The sequence below is a fragment of the Eschrichtius robustus genome, chromosome 2, assembly GCF_028021215.1.
Source record: "Eschrichtius robustus isolate mEscRob2 chromosome 2, mEscRob2.pri, whole genome shotgun sequence".
Taxonomy (NCBI): Eukaryota; Metazoa; Chordata; class Mammalia; order Artiodactyla; family Eschrichtiidae; genus Eschrichtius; species Eschrichtius robustus.
In genome coordinates this window covers 115,931,561-115,937,560 of record NC_090825.1, presented here as the reverse complement: position 1 = coordinate 115,937,560, position 6,000 = coordinate 115,931,561, and the positions used below count along the sequence as shown (strand labels likewise).

Genomic DNA, 6,000 nt, shown 5'->3' with positions numbered 1-6,000 from the left:
CTCACAGTCTAGTGGGAGGGATGAATATGCTGATTAACTCCCATGTGTGTGTCATAACAAGACTGTGAATAAATGTTCTAGAAGCACAGAGGATCAAGTGACAAGCTCCATCTCAGGAAGCCAGAGAAGGCTTTAGAGAGAAGGTGAGATTTAAGAGGGTTTTACTGGATAAGTAGGAGCTCGACATTTAGATAAGAAATAGAAGAGCATGTCAAATAGTGGGAAAGGTATATACAAGGCATGGAGGCATAAAGAAATAGTGAGTTTGCAGTGGGGGAGTGGGAGATTACGCTCAGTGAAAAAGATGTTCTGCCTGGAATTGGCCCCTACAATCTTTAACCAAGGCTACCCATATGATCAACACATTGACCTCAAAAGAACTTCTGAGATACACCAAAGAGAAGTCACATGTCAGCTGGCGTATGGCCCTGTGCTGGAGACTACACAAAGGGATACAGACACTTAACTACCCACTGAGAACCTAATAGCCTCAGGCAAAACTTCATTTTTCTCTCTGTTTTTCTCTTTGAAGACTTCTCACTGAAAATACTAGCATGTTTTCCTTCCTCAATAATATCCAACCTCATAGTCTTCTTCATCTATCAAATGAGCAACTTTCAGATAAAACACTTCAGTTTAAAACCCATCTTCCAGGAACCTGGATAAAGCCTGATGACTTAGAGGGGCACATCACACTGCTCAGCTTCAAGCTTTCTGTCCCAGGGGTCACTTCTCTGTAGGCCCTACTACTTCCCTCTCTTTAGCCCTGAAGACTCGGGCAGGGTGGAAGAGGGCTACGCCTGCCTACTATCCATTGTAACTCTGAAACAGGAGGGAAGGAGGCAGAGCACAACCTTTAAAAGAAAGACGTAGACATTGAGGATACGACAAACACTGGTTAGAACCGGTTAGGTCCAAGATGGCGAAGATTCGACTTCCAGTAGACCTTGGGCCTCATTATACACTCATTGTAATATATCAGCAAGCTAAATGACACACTCACAGGTGCCATGACAGTTCTGATGCCAACCATAAGAGGCCAAAAAGTGTGCAGTGGCCCAATTCCTGGAAATCTCTGCCTCTTCTCCAAAATAGTTGGAATAATCCTCCCACCCATTAGCCTATGAAATTATCCAGCCCATAAAAACTAACCAACCCATATTTCCACGCCTCTCATCTTCTCTCTGTCTGTGGACTGTGTTTCTCCCAGGGCTGCTCTTGCCTTTTGAGGTGGACCGCATTCTGTCTATGAAATCTATATCTCTCTAAATAAATCCATTTCTTACCTATCACTTTGCCTCTCGCTGAATTCCTTCTATGCTGAGACAAAACGAACCTGAGCTTCATTAAGTCCTAAGACCAGCTGTGCAATCTTAATTAAAAGACAGTGGGTTCGAGTCCCAGTCCGTTGGTTCAACTCCCAATCTGGGTTTTGGCTGGGTTCGAGTCCCATCTTAGTTGTGCGGTTTCAACTTCATGTAAAATAATGGCACAAGAAGAAAATACCCCAAAAAACTTTAATAGAGTTTTCCCCTAATAATGTGCCTCAAGATTTATTGAGACATCTGAATCTCATTTTCAGCACATTAATGGTCTGGATTGCAAATGTACAAGTTATATATTTTGTGATGTATTTCTAACAGAATTCAGGGATCAGGGAAGAAAAGGTATTATTATTGATAGATTCTTTGAGGGTGAAGGGAGGGTCTTAGAAAACTGACTTCAACTTAAAAAAGAAAGATAATTTTGTTTTCCTCTTCAAATAAAAAGTGCATTTGATTTTGAAAAACAATCATCCCGACTCACATTTTTGTGTTTAACAACCACCTTGAAATTGGTCTGCCTCAGAGGACAGCATGATTCTGGGCTAACTTTAGCATGAATGATTTATGACACTCATGAACTTGGCAACTACATCAGTTTTTCTAAAGCTGGCACCCAACACCACCTGCATGTTAAGTGAAGATTGATGATTTTTAAAGCTTACCTCATTATGCAGAGGTACATGAATTGTCTTATATGTGCAGTCTATAACTCCCAAGACAGATAAGGAGGCAGCTATGTCACAAAATTTATGGCTCTTTCCCGCTAAAGCTGAAGTTTTGGAGAAAAACTAAAGTTATAACTGGCCCTTTGGAGAAAAATAGCTTTAGCTAACCATTACACCCCCAAATGATGAACCAGCTATAGCCTACCGCTATATCTTACAGGAACAAAGAGGCTAATGGTGAAAGTCACTTTAATCACAGCAATGAACTATGTCTACGTTTTGAACACTGCAGTAATAGACAGAACCTAAGTGACTCTTTGGAAATATCAAGTACTCTGTCAGTTTAATTTATTCTCCAGTTTGGTGTCTGAGACCTCTTGCTGATCAAGTGGCCCAGTCAGACCCACAGACATGGACTTCAGAGAAGAGAATTCAATACCCTGGTGTGCCCAGTGGCAGAGAATTCAATACCTGTGTGCTCCCTCAAAGTGAAGAAAAGCAAATGCTGGTTTAGGTTCTGAAATGAAGCTTGTTTTCTGAGATTCTTTAGAAATGCAGCAAATCTCTCCACATAACCTGCAAAATAGTAGAAGCAAAGAGGATTAAGTGGAATAAACTTATGAATCTCAAGAAAGAATAAGATTATATAGACCGCCATTAAAAATGACAAGTATATGAGACCAGGTTGACAAGTATATATTTTTAGAAAAGATAACTCTAAGCATTAAAAAGCAGAACACAAAAATGGCAAGCACACATGCTGACTGGAAAAACGCAAAGTGACAGAAAAAATGGTGTTTCCAGCCTAGAGATTTTCAATAATATAAAGCTAAGTGAAAAACAATGAAATTCTAAATAATTTATTTTCAAATATCCCTATCAATCAGGAAATAGACACATATGCACGGCTGCTAACGGCCCTGAATCCAAGAAGCACCCGTCCCTCTCTCCTCTGCAGAGCTCAAAACAGTGGCCCACTCTCCATGGCCTTTGAGAGTATAGAACACCAGCACTCAAATACCTAAGGTAACATAAGAAAGCTGAAGACACAAAAAGTCTCCAAGTAAGGGTAGGAAAATTATTTGGAAAAAAAGATTGTGGGGAACCCACTTCCAACTTAAATGACTTATTATAAGTCACTTGATTTCTGAAATGTGCCTGGGATTTGTCCAGTTCTGACTCTGGGCTCTGATAATGCCTTCGGTCTGCTTGTCCCAATGTGGTTGCTCTAACTCACGGAAATGATGCTCCACTCACAAAATAGTGCCCTAGGGAGAGAGAGCAATATCAAAGAACTACAAATTATGCATCAGGAAAAGTGAAGCCTCTTTAATCCTGAGAGCAACCTCCCCAGCTTAGGCCAGGGAGCTATGCTATAAATGGAATGATAGAGAAGTGGGCAAGCACCATACACACACACACAAACACACACATCCTGGCACAACAGCCCAGAATAAACCAGACTTCCTTCTGGGAAGTCATGGAAAGCTGCAGAGGGCACTCGCAGGGTAGCCTCATCCACAGCCTCCGTGGAGTCACGTTTACACTTTGACAGGCTTAGAAACAGTTCACTAGTCTACGGTGAAAGACAAGTGTTCATGAGACCCACGGCAGCTATCATGCTCACAGATTCTCCCTTTCCCCTGAAGAAGGGGGTCACAGGGCTCCTTCTAGGTGAACCAGCTTTCTTTACATCATGCCACACACACAGTCACCACTCCCACCCCTACCCCAACCGCTAGTTCAATAAAACAAAGACTTGGCACCTAAACCAAAGGCCTATGAGCTGACCCAGTGACCCCTGAAACAATATGCTACTTTTCTGTGCCTTTACTCTGCCCAATAAAGTCACTCCATAACGATGGTGTACTTCAAGCCACACAGAAAGGTAGCAAGGGTAGTGCAAGCAGCCCTGGGGATACATTAGAGTACAGGAAGAAAGTATTCAAATGTATTTATATTTATTTTTTCCATTTTTATATATGTTTAATAATAGCACTGCATATCTAGCTTCTAAATACATAAATATACACATAATGGAGGTGTGTGCTCAATTTTTTTTTTTTTTTTTTATTTTTTGGCCACACCATACAGCATGCGGGATCTTAGTTCCTTTACCAGGGATTGAACCCGAGCCCCCTGCAGTGGAAGTGTGGAGTCTTAACCACTGGACTTCCAGGGAAGTCCCTCAAATATTTTTCTAATAGGATGTGTAATGAAAAAATGTGGTGACCAGAAGACACCATGATACTTGGGGTGTTTCTAAGCAAGGTGTTGTCCTTAATCCCCATCCCTATCAGAATCTCCTGTGGAACTTGTTAAACATGCACATTACTTGACCCACCTCAGACCTACAGGACCTAAATCTCTTGGGTTGGTATGCTTAAAGAGCTTCCCAGTAATTCTGATGCCTACTGAAATGTAGGAACTATTGCAATAGAAGAATTAGAGAAGCAGACAAAAAGAAGCTGAGCTATGGAAAGGGCAGAGTCAGTGCAGAGGGGAACGTCAGAAGCCTGATAACAAGCCACTACAGCCAGGTCCTGCTTGGGCCTGACCAAGGAGGAGGAGCCACCTAACTTGTTCTGCCAGAACTCTGGTTCTATGGGTATTGAGACAATGCCTGTACTTCTTCCAACTAGTCTACAATTAAATCCTCATCACCTAAGGAAGCCTGGGTACCTCCTCTCCTGACAGCTGGGGAGCCGAGGTGGGGAACCTTAGAAACCTAAAGCCCCTCACATAGAGAGAGGATGTAATCCAGGAGATCTGAAAAGATAGCTGATATAATTTCACTAATTGTGTACCTTAAAGAGTAAGGTTGAGACAGGAGGAAGCGGGTATATGAGCCAGAGTTGTCTGTAAGCATTTGAAAAACTGTACTGATTGACCATTTAGTCTGAAATCATGTGGGTGATTTCTAAAAAGCATACCAAGTAAAACTGGAGGCTGTAGAACAGAAGCTAACACTGTCTGTGTGACCTTGGGCAATTCACTGATTCTCTCAGTTCCTCATCTATTAAATAAAAGGTTAGATTTTAAGTGATATCTAAAGACCTTTCTGTGTTTCTGGAACCCAAGTTCAGGCTCAAGTCCTAGTTCAGGGTTGCTTTCGCTATAACATTCTGATCAAGAATAAATTAAAATTCTGGCCCTTTAAATGAAAGCATTCAGAAAAGGCTCCTGCATCCTTAAGAATTAATTATTAAATGGGTCTTCATAAAGAGCAAATCTCTGCTTTTGTCAGTCCTACGCCCTCCCCAAATAGGGACCTCACACACAGATCCTTGGACCTATCCAATAGCCAACTGTTTTCCAAACCTGAATGAAAATCCGAGTGAGGTTAACTGACTGATTTTTACCCTGTGCAATGAGACTGCATTATCACTGGAATGTAAATGTCCAACCTAAACAAAGGGACATCTTATTTTGATTTATTGCTACCTCAGTTTTCTTTCAGGGTCATCCTCTATTTCTCTTTTCTCCTATCAGAAGGAAGGCGGGTTGGTGGGTTACCAGGCATTCCATTTAAAATGAAACCTGCTAATTGTCACCAACCCCAGGTACAGAGACATCACCTGACATAATACTTCCTACACTTCACTGGGGCAAGCTCTGTTGAATCAGACTTGAGTGAAGTGACACTGTGTAATGTACTCCAATGTAGTGTAGCTAATGCCCAAACGGAAAAGTGGGAACTGTCTCCTGAAATCTGCCGCAGGTACATAAAAAATTCCAAGGAGAATAAAAATGACAAATCCCTGCAGTATGCCACATTTTATTTCATGAAGATGGAAAGTGCCACAGCATGATATTCATCTTTGGGAAAACTGAATAAAACGTCATCTGAGTCACCAGTTTAAAGCGACTGCTTTAAAAATAAAAGCTTGATCTTATGTGTTCTATTACAGATTGAACTTTCTTTATAGATGTCTTGGAACCTAAACTACATAAAAATTCTTTTATAACTTTAATTCAATTGCCTAAAATAGCTGCTGTTAATAATGGAT

General features: G+C 41.2%; 1 long non-coding RNA gene across 1 annotated transcript in view; it reads right to left on the bottom strand.

Moving 5' to 3' along the window:
- Positions 1 to 2,467: 2,467 nt before the first annotated feature.
- LOC137759574 (uncharacterized) overlaps positions 2,468 to 6,000 on the bottom strand; it is a 33,296-nt gene continuing 29,763 nt past the window's right edge. The window contains exon 3 of the long non-coding RNA XR_011073113.1: positions 2,468 to 2,566. This is a non-coding gene — a long non-coding RNA (uncharacterized lncRNA). The remainder of the gene's footprint in view (positions 2,567 to 6,000) is intronic.